The sequence below is a fragment of the Choloepus didactylus genome, chromosome 8, assembly GCF_015220235.1.
Source record: "Choloepus didactylus isolate mChoDid1 chromosome 8, mChoDid1.pri, whole genome shotgun sequence".
Classification (NCBI taxonomy): Eukaryota; Metazoa; Chordata; class Mammalia; order Pilosa; family Megalonychidae; genus Choloepus; species Choloepus didactylus.
Window position 1 is genome coordinate 144150131 of NC_051314.1, and position 10479 is coordinate 144160609.

Below are 10479 nucleotides of genomic sequence, written 5' to 3' on the forward strand. Positions count from 1 at the left end.
TTCCGAAATGGCCAGAGTGTGAGCCGAGATGGAGGTGGGGGGCAGGCAAAGTTGGAGAAGGGAGAAACAGTGATAAGAAATGTGGGTGAAAATGAGAATCCAGGTGAGAAATGAGCAATGTGTGGGAGGCACGGAGGGTTCAGAGAGAAATGAGGAGAGCTTGGAGGTTGCTTGCAGGATCATCAGAAGCTGTACCACCTGGGAACTTGCTAAAACTACAAATCCTAGGGACATCTCCCTCTTCACTGAGTACAGGAAAAATGTTCATCTAGGCTGAGGTTTCCAAGAGGTAGGTCTCAGAGCTTTTCTTGGTAGATTCTAAAGCCAGTTGCTGTCACATGTTCGTCTCCTTCATGTCACCTGCTGGAATTACCTGTAGGAATGGGGTAGAGAGTTCACACCACTGTCTACTGGGGCTTAGTTTTCAGCAGTCTTCCTCCTACCACTTTTCTACCTAAGCCACTATCCCTCCTCAGGGGCCTCACCACCTTTGCAGAAAATGCCGATCTGTAGAAGTAGTAATCTGGCACCTTCCAGGAGAATTACTCAGACCCTGGAGACATGATGCTAAGAAATGATTTCACTCTGAATGCTTCATGGTTTATTGGTCTCAATAATCAAAAACTGAAGGCGAAAGGGATGGAGAGCAACTCTCAGCCAAATTTATTTTCAACAATGACCAGACTTGTTGATGTTGTAATTGTTGTTTGATTTTCATCGTGCTCTTTATGGCAGTGGAAATGAAACACTGTGCAAAAAGAGAAGTAATGCCTTTTGTGCCAGAAAGCCATCTCCTTTGGGAAGCCCACAGTGCTTGTTTGGAGCTGTTATGTACCCCAGAAAATGCCATGTTCTTTTAATCCATTTGTGGGTGCAAGCCTAATAAGGGAGGGAGTTTTGATTAGGTTGTTTCCATGGAGATGTGATCCACCCAATTCAAAGTGGGCCTTAATCCCTTTACTGGGGTCCTTTATGAGGATAAGAGAGAGAGAATTGCCCAGAGACGTTTGGAGACAGCCTTTGAAATCAGAACCCAGGAGAGAAGGACCAGCAGACATCTCCACTGCCTTTCCATGTGACAGAGGAACACCAGAATCCAGCAGCCTTTCCTCAGAGAAGGCATCTTCCTCTTGATGCCTTAATTTTGACAGCTTCATAGCCCTAGAACTGTAAATTTTGAACTAGTAAACCTCCATTGAAAATGCCAACCCATTTCTGGCATATTGCATTCCAGCAGCTTTAGCAACCTGAACACCCACCAACTCAATCAGAACCTGTTTTAATCTTTCACTAGACTTTTCTTCACAAATTTGAAATTCTTCACATAATTTGAAATTGTGTGTATGTGTGTCCATATGTATATTCACTTGTTTAATATAGTTCTTTTCCACTTAAGTCCCTTGTGCTCAAAAGCCTTGTCTATCTTTGTACTTTTGTACCTTTGTACCCCCCAGGTCCTCCCAGTGCCCCCCAGGGTCATATTCAGCACTCAATAAACACCTTGTTGAAGAAATACATATCCAAGAAGATCTTTATCATTAAAAAGTAACTATAAGACTTAGTGTTCCAATTTCTTCTGGAAAGAAAATTGGGCCTGTAGAAGTTTTGTAGCCGAGAGTGTCAGACTGGCAGGGAGACAGGGTCAGGGCTCTGAAAGCCTTGGCCTCATTTGTCCACAACAGCTCACAGCATGTATCAGACAGCCTGAGGGTGGAGCTCAGGGCCAGCACCCTACCTGGTGTGAAATGGAAGGCAAGTAGTTCTGAGAGAAGCAGCTCCTAGGCGTAGGTGACCCACAACCAAAAGAGGAGAAGAGGGACACACTATATAGGTCAAATAACAAAGAAAGCCAATGTGCATGGTGACATTTCCAAACATGAGTTAAGGAATAAATTCCTTCCTCAGCTAGCTTTAAGTTGGGTCAATACACAGCTGAGCCTCTTAAGTATTTGTTTGATTTTATTTGCTGAAGCGCGTGGGAAACTCTCCCCTGTCACTGCTGTCTGCACAGCGCTGTGATCTGAGACTTCCCAGTGACCTGGGCTGACACCATGTGCTAGGAATCCCCAAGGTGAGGTCTGACACAGTCAACCTATGGGAACTGTTGCTTATTGCCACTCCTGTCTCACTTCTACTGGAACCTTCTCTCCTGAAGGCAGAGGAGTGGGCATCAGAGTCACATATCTGGAAACCCCCAGCAAGCTGTTCATCTGTTTTCTCCACAGTCTACAACCATGATTTTTCAGCTGCAGACACCAGCAGGCCACTCCTCTTGTCCTAGATAAGTAAATAAGCTTTGCAGAAATGAACAGATGGAGGAAAATTTAAAAGCAGCATGTGGGCGTTTCAGGCTCAAATCCCATTAACAGACAACAGGATTTATAACAGCAGCTCCCACACAGAACTTTGGAAAGTTTAAACTTGAGTGTAATGGATTGGGTTCATCCTCCCCCAAATTACATGCATTGAATTCAGAGATGCAATATTTCTGTATCTGGGTGGAACCTCTTTCTCCAAATTAAAGAGCCCACACTGCCCCACCAAAACCGTATGTCAGGGGTACATAGCCGTGTTGATAGGTGGTATCACTCATACTGTTTCTCAGTTCTCTTTCTCCCCAGAGGAGTTGTGTCAAGTTCTAAGTGGGTGATAGTTGGTTGTGGTAGACTGGAACCTGAACTCAAGAGGAAAGGAGAGTACAAAAACAAACAAATGCTCGTAGTAACCCAGAGCCCTACAAAACAAAACAACCTAGACCAGAGTCAATGCCAGAGTATTCAGAGGTGCCATCTCACACCATAGCAAAGACATTGACATAGTCCAAAATCCATACAGTGAAAGAAATGTTGGGGACCACTGGGGGTAGTTGAGGGGTAGGTGGGAGAGGCTCAAGTATCCCTGAATGGGAGGGCTGGACTCTTGAGGGAGCAGTGGACTGAAAGTCACTGTTAGTGAGACCCAGAAGACATGATGTCCCCCCTCAGTCTGGTGGGGGCAGTGGAAACCTGAATTACTATAAATTTCGGTCCTAAGTTTGGAAGGAAGGCTCTTGATAAGTTCATGAACTATCTTGAAACTGTTATAGGACCATAAAATCCCTAGTACCCATGAGTCAAGATTGGAGAACACCAGCAGTGTCACCTCCAGTCCCCGACCCAGGCATGACACTCATGGTCTCACACATGTCTTATTGAATCACTGGCCTCCAGAAATCCAGAGATGAGCAGAACAGCTTTATGACCTGCTAAAGTAGCCACTAGAGTTCAGTAACCTGGGTCTGGTTTTCAAGCATGTCTTAAAACCCAGTGAAACTAGCACCCATAGGACACCCTGACATCCAGAAGCACCCATCCAAAGTCAACTTAGACTTCCTCAAGGAAAAATTCCCTGTCATCCCTGACACATATATCCCTGATAAATGTTCCCAAAGTACTCAGTCCTTCTTCTTCACAGCCTTCCTCTGCCTGGGATGGTGTATTTAATTAGTTTCCCTATATACTTAATGTCTTTCTCCCCTGCTTGACTGCCAGCTAGGCCAGAGTGGAAAGCGTGTCTATTTTTCTCACCATTTTATCCCCAGGGCTCAATAAATATATGTTGACTAACTCTGGACCAATAAAGTGTCCAGAAGGATGACTAGAAGAATGCATACATTATTTATTAACAAAGGACTGAATGAATGAATCAAACAGTCAATTAATGAATAGCATTCAATAAGAGAGGGTAGTGTAGGATGTTCCTTCAAATAAGGAAGCATTCAGTGTGAAGACATGGCATGAACCCTAGTGGTACACCATAAGAACCAAAAGATGTTAACAAACTTGCTTGGGGTTGGCTGGGGACATTGACCTGGATGAGAAACCTCAGTGGAAACAGATAAGCCAGGAATTAAACATCAATGTTTGCCAAATGCATATTTCTCCAATTTAGTGCACACTGAGTGGCTGATGGTAAGCAGGGAGCATCTTGAGAGGTTTGCCTTGTTGAACAGGATCCCTTGAGAGAATCCAGATATCATTTATAACAAGGACCACTTGTGAGTTCAGTAAGGCTGATGGATATTATTCAAGAGTACAGAGTGTGCACTGTGTTGTGTAAAAGACACAACACAAATCCTGGAAGGAAACTTCACTCACTGCACCCCCTCTGCCACACACATACGAATCATCAGTGAGGCCGTATTCAACCCCAAAGATCTAGAACATGGCAGCCTTAAGCCTGTTAAATATTGGATGATTACAGAGAGTGCCCAATATTCATTAAATCATTTTAGCTTCCTGTTTTTATTTAGGGTAAAATGAATCAGAGTCCCAGTAGGATGCAGAGAGACAAATGACCCATCAGCACATTCATCTCAGTGAGTCCAGTGAGGTTCTTGTCTCTGACATGAGAGGAGCATGTGCGTTTTCTAGTTCCCAACATCTGCTCAGTGGCCGTCATAGACCTGGTACACTTGACTTAGGTTCTGGGGTGGGACACATCCTGGAAGTAAAGTACTTTCCATGTAGGCATAAGAACAAGGTTTGCACAGCCCCATCTGAGACTGTGTAGGGTCTCTATGGATCTCTTGTGATCCAGGGTAAAGGAGAGAGTCCCAAGAAGGACTAGATTCTACCTCTTTTGGGGTGGGAGCTGCAGAAGAATTCACTTCTCTGGTTGTGGTTTTGAAAATGAATTTTTCATAAAAGGGATCTTACCTTGCTTATCCAGCTGGCACACAAGGATGAAAATCTGAATTCAGAGTCTGAAATATTTTTCTGACGAGCGAGAGAATTGACCCAGCTTTTATTATATAGGACTATAAAATCCTAGCAGCACTTTAGTTATTAGTGAGCAAATTCAATTACCTTTGACAGAATTTAGAAGTGTAAGTGAATAAATAAAATGTCCCTTAACAAGTACATTTGAATAAGCTTTGAGGTTTATTCAGACTGAAGATTTTAGTTTCCAGCCTTGGGTGATAATGACAAACAAATAAACTATCAGTCAAGTAAGTACAGGCCAGCTCCCAGCCAGAGAATTCCATGCCCTTCATTAATTAACATTTAGGAAGAACTTTCTTAACTAACTTTATATCTACCATAATTAGAACACGTATAAACTTAAACTTAAAAGACCAAGCTTCTTCTTTTGACTGAGGGTTGTTTGACCATTGCATTTTAATGGCCACCAAATATAAGCACTGCTTGACTTCATCTTTCTTATCTTGTTGAGACATATCAGTGCTTAGCCCTGCATGTTGGATTCTTGAATTTGTTTTATCCACAAAGTTTATTCTGTTTCATAGTTTTAACCCATCAAAGTCATCCTAACCTTGTTTTATTTCCCCTAATTTCATCCAAGAATTCCACAGTGTAATTTTAAGTTTATCATTTTTATTTCCACAGGGTTCAACCTAGTTTTAATTCCATTTGGGGAAATAAGGAGACAGGATAATATTTATACCCCAAAGGCTACAGAACAGCTCAGATCTGTTATTTTGAAAATAGGTGTGGTGTAACATTTATCATTCATAAACTCTCTTAGAATGACTTTTGTGGGAAGGTCCCCATTCCACTTTCAAATGGTTTTGGAAGACCTGAGAAAGGCTGAGGCACCCAACAATGGTGTATGGAATGCGTTGGCTATCCCTCCCAGGAGCACGTGCCCATCGATAAAAGAACAGGCTTAAATCAAAGTAATGGATTTCTGCTGGTAACTTGTCAGTGCTCGTCCATCTGGTGGCCGTGAGTGGCTTCCCTGGTGACCTTGACTTCACTCTATGGAAGGCCCCAAGCTCCACCAGCTTCTTGTCGATTTGCCAGCTATCCATTTCCCCAGCACTCCACTCATGGTTTGGCTAGCTGCCTCTGCTTTGAAATTCCCACTCAGATCCGGAAGACTCCAAGTTCTGGAACCATAAAAAGCACAGGGTATGAAAGTCAGCTTCAAGCATTTCTTGGATTCAAATCCATTCAGAATCCATCCAAAAACTGGAGGCGAGAATGGCTCCATCTCCCTCCAATTCCAGGGAGGGGTAGGCGGCATAGGCCTGGAAACAGTGAAACTATCAAGACAAAAGCATCAAGAGCTCACAAAACATGATTATCATCTACAGGCCAAGGGCCAAAGAAATTTAGAAGTCACCTGAGTGCTGAAGTCTCCCTAAATATGACAGTGATAAAAATGTCTGCTACTGACCTCATGCAGCCTGGCTTACATCTGATCCATCTGCTGTGCCTCTCATCCTAATCAAAAGCTATTTAGGGTCTGGAAGGTTACCACCGAGCTCAAGCTGACCTGCCAGGGCCCACAGCTGCTCAGCTGATGATGCCGCACCAGGACTGGCAGCCTCCCTTGCACCAATGCTCAAGGCACAAGCTGAGTGGGTTCAGCAGCCTGGCAGCCAGCTGGGTTCTCATATAGCGACCATCAGAGGACCTCACCTTCCTTTTTCCTTGACCCACTGAGTTTCAGCTTCAAAAGACACTAAAGCTGCAAATCTATACAATGCAGAGAATGGGGAATTTTAGCACCATTTCCTGCCCAAACTGAATACTGGGCCCTCTTTGCAGAACAGTCCTGAAGGAGCCTGGGCTTGAAAATTCCTGCAGGGATCCCAGAAAAATGTCCAGTGCATTTTTATGAAAATGGGTAACTGAAACTTACTTTCTGTACTTATGGCATCTAAGTAGAGGTGGCTCTGTTTGTAGCACTCAGCACCTGGCAAGCAAAAAATGAAAGATAATGAGTAATGAGGCAAATTTTCTTTTAAAACTTTAAAGGAGATGGAGTGTGGGGATATATTCTGGGCATAACTTGACTTGTGCAGCCATCCTGAGGCACTTTGTTAACAGAAGGACTGAGCTCCGCTGGGTGCCATCAGCTCACAAATATCAAAGGGCAGTGACCTCGTCTGCCAGGGCAGCTGTCACAATAGCGCAGACTACGTGGCTTAAACAAGAGGAGTTTGTTGTCTTGTGGTTTTGCAGGTGTCGCCAGGGGCTGCTTCCTCTGTAGTCTGTAGGGTTGCGGTGGTGGCTTCCCAGAAATCCATATCTCAGTCTCTGCCTCTGTCACATGGCTGCCTCTCTCCCCATCCATCTCCTACTCTGCATCCAATTTCCCTCTGCATATAACTCCAGATATGTTGGATTAAGGCTCACCCTGATTCAGTCTGGCCTCACTTAAATTGGGTCTCCTAGGGTCCCATTTACAAATGGGTTCACTCCCACAGGACTGGGGGTTGGACCTGAGCCTGTCTTTGTGGGAGAAATGACTCAATCCATAACAGGGAATTTCCGATGGAAACACCAGGTGCTTATTGAGTGCCCAGCAATGTGAAGGGGCCTTACTGGCAAACCACTGCCCGGTGTGTTTCCTCTTGATCTCAGAAAGCAGGTGACAAAGGCACGAGAGACCACTGCAAGTCCCGCATTACAAAAGGAGACACACAAATGAGCCCTGTGACTCATTCAAAATCGGAGTGAATGACTCATGGATCCAGCTCCCATTCTCTTCCCAGGATTTCCTGCCATGCCAAGTGGTCCTCCCAAAGGATCTGGGAATCCAGCTGGGAGGAAGAGACAGGCAGGAAATAACTAATGCTAAGTATCATCTAAAAGCTGCCTCATGACAGCACGGTTAACACAAACCAAAGGAAGTCAGGAGAGGAAAGCTGGTGGCTGAAATGGTGGGGAAAATTCACAGAGGCTATAGGACATGAGTTTGGGGCTTGACAAGGTGTGGAATAAGTATAATCAGAGTGGTTCTGGGATGTAAAGGGGCTATTTGGGCTAGTCTGGCTATAAAGGATGCTTTGTAGGAGAATAATTTGAGGAAGGTAACATAAAGTCAGACTAGGAGTACGGATTTTGTCTTGTAGAAAATGGAGTCACAAACAGTTTTGAACAAACGAAAGGTATAAGATCTATAGGAACATATTACCCATTGAAAGCGTTGATTTTCCTCCCCAGGAACTCCATGCTACTTTGGCCACTGAAACACAATAGGGTGGAGAGTTGATTAGAAGTACAGATGACATATAGACATATCCCATTAAGTCTAGTACAAAGTGATGAGGTTCTGAAGTAAGGGGGGAGTGAAAAGCAGAGAGGGTGCATTGAAAAATGACAGTCATCAGGGTTTAGAGACGGATTATACGTGTGAGTCAGGCTAACGGAGATCAACAGTGCTCTTGGTTCTAAGTCCCTGCTCTGCCACTAATTATCTGTGTGCCTTTGGATAAGTCAATTCGAGTCTAAGGTTTTATGAGCCATCAATAATCCTTGAAGCTGAGTTTGTCTTCTTTATTGTACTAAATTTCCTTTCAACAGCATCTTGACCTATGACATCTTCACTTGACTTACATTTTTCATCAAAGTGGGGCTGGTGAAGAGCTCATGAAAGTAATCAGTTAAAATGAGGAGAGTAAAGTTATTGTTAATAAGTAATCGGCACCACACATTTAATTAAAGTTATTGTTATAAGCAATCAGCACCCTGTATTTAGAGGCACTCTGCGCTATACTCATATCAAATCAACTGCTACCTTTCTCTCCCACTCTCTCAGCACCTGCTGGCCTCTATCCCTCTCCACACCTGATCATCTGAGCTTCTCTCTTCTCTCTCTCTCAATTCTCTTGCACCCGGTTCATCTTGAGCACCTACCCTCCAAACCCTCATCCACGTATCAGTACTGTGCTCTACATTCTCTGCTCCTGAACTCAAAGGGGAAAAGTGAACAATAATGAAGATTGGACAGTAGGTCTACAAAGTCATGATCTACAACTGAAAAGGGTCCTCAGCCTTGCAAAGCAATCAGACTTACTTATTGGTCAGCTCCCTTTTTTCTCAATGACAATTCCAAATGACAGCCACAGCCACTGACAAACTTGATAACATCCACCCACCTTCTTCCCGAAGCTCTCCATCTTCACTTCTGTGGGGCAGCCTCTCCTGGTTCTGCCCACTATCTCTCCTTCTCCCACCCATGGGCTCCCTTGACTCCACTGCCCCAAAAAGTACGTATTCTGTTCCCATCCTGCTACCCCTCCTTGAATGAGCGCATCTACTCCCATTGTTTTAAATACTATATACATGCTGAAGACAAATCTTTGTCACTAGCTTAGCCCTCTCCCCAAGCCCCAAACTCATCTTCCAACTTGCGTCTGCATTTGACTTTTCTTTCTGGATGTCCTACAGACAGTTCAAATTCAACATGTCCATAGCAGAAATCATGATCTTCCCTTCAGAATCTGGTCTTTCTTAAACTCTTCACTCATTTGGGGCTGCCACCAGCCTTCCAATCACCCAAGCTTGAGACATGGAAGTCACATTTTTTCTTTCCTTCTCTCTCACAATAACCAAAAACTAAATAGATGTTTATCATCTCCTTGAGTTTCTGCTAAATCCTCCTTGACTGTTCTCCCTGTCCTCATTCTTGTCCCTTCCTCAAATCTCTTCTATGTAGCCACTGGAGTGTGCCTCTGACTCTCTACTATGCTTAGAATTGTTGAACCCTCTGGAATTTCCCAATAGGATAAGCACCAAAGCTTAGAATACATGAACCCTCCAGGGTTTCCCATTGGACAGGCACCAAGCTCTGAGCACAGTGTGTGAGGCTCTCAGCTGTCTGCCTGCCCATGTCTGCCCACTCCCTGCCTCTATCTGGGCTCCAAGAACCTTGAATTGCTTCTGGGTCCTCACATTCATTGACTTCACCCTGTGCCTTTCTGCCTGCAGTCTGTCCCCTTTGCCTGGTAAGCCCTTTTCCTCTTCTTACTCTTCTCCTCTGTGGCACATTTTGCATCTGATTTCACCCCCTCTGTCTTATTTGGCTACTGTCACCTCTGCAGGAAGACTGAACTTGCCCACCAATCAATCCCCAACTGGGCTTTGGCTCTCTCTCTTGCTTTGTGCTCACCATATTGTATTATATCTTTTTGTTTACATGTCTGTTCAAACCCAAGAGGAGAGGAACCATGTCTCCTTCATCCTTGTATCTCTGGCACCAGCACATAGTCATTCCCAGACATAGTAGGCTGTCAATAAGTGTTTGCTGAAGGAATGAATGAATGAATGAATGAATGAGGGTCCACCTTATTTACTGGTCACAATCCATGTTTCATTTTGATCAGTCAAATAATAAATCCAGTCACATATCTCTTTCTAGCATTCATGGCCATCTAAGTGCTAGAGACTATGGCAGGGCTAGGACAAAGTTCAACAAAGCCTCATCTTTGGGTCTAACTCCTAGTCTTGTTCCATTCCCAATACCCAGAAATTATCCCAACAACAGCTGCCATTTTAGAACTGCACTCTACTCTCAGCAAGGGACACACAGCAGGCAATGCAGGTGTCCCCACTCTAGAAAAAAACAATTGAGAACAAATGCTGGGTCAATAGTAAAACAAAAGTATATTGCTGTTATTAAAAAACAGTTCTGGTTTACCTCTATTGAGCTCATACCAAGTTAGGCGCTGTTAGAATCGTCTCATGC

The 10479-nt window shown here is 44.1% G+C and overlaps 1 long non-coding RNA gene across 1 annotated transcript; it reads right to left on the minus strand.

Annotated features, from left to right (window-relative positions):
- Nucleotides 1-5355: 5355 nt before the first annotated feature.
- LOC119542183 lies at nucleotides 5356-7977 on the minus strand. Its single transcript, XR_005218431.1, has 3 exons — nucleotides 7927-7977; nucleotides 6649-6702; nucleotides 5356-5890 (listed from the first exon to the last, which is right to left on the minus strand). It is a non-coding gene; the product is annotated as an uncharacterized LOC119542183 (long non-coding RNA).
- Between the last annotated feature and the right edge of the window lie 2502 nt (nucleotides 7978-10479).